Source organism: Mesitornis unicolor, unplaced genomic scaffold, assembly GCF_000695765.1.
Source record: "Mesitornis unicolor isolate BGI_N332 unplaced genomic scaffold, ASM69576v1 scaffold11041, whole genome shotgun sequence".
Classification (NCBI taxonomy): Eukaryota; Metazoa; Chordata; class Aves; order Mesitornithiformes; family Mesitornithidae; genus Mesitornis; species Mesitornis unicolor.
In genome coordinates this window covers 11,806-12,031 of record NW_010161696.1, presented here as the reverse complement: position 1 = coordinate 12,031, position 226 = coordinate 11,806, and positions in this window count along the sequence as shown.

Below are 226 nucleotides of genomic sequence, written 5' to 3'. Positions count from 1 at the left end.
GGAAACAAGCTGGTTGTGAAATAAGCTAAGAAATCACTGGCAATAGAAAACAGTTTAAATTAGCTTCTGGGGGAATTTCCTTCGCCCCTTGTATTGGCTAACACCATTTGATTTGCAGGAGGCAAAGACTGCATAGATTTTAAAGTAGAATAACTAAATCCATCAGCATATTTTAATATTAAGTAATTGTTGTAATCTTGTCTTTTCTATGAAGTCAGCTCCTTAT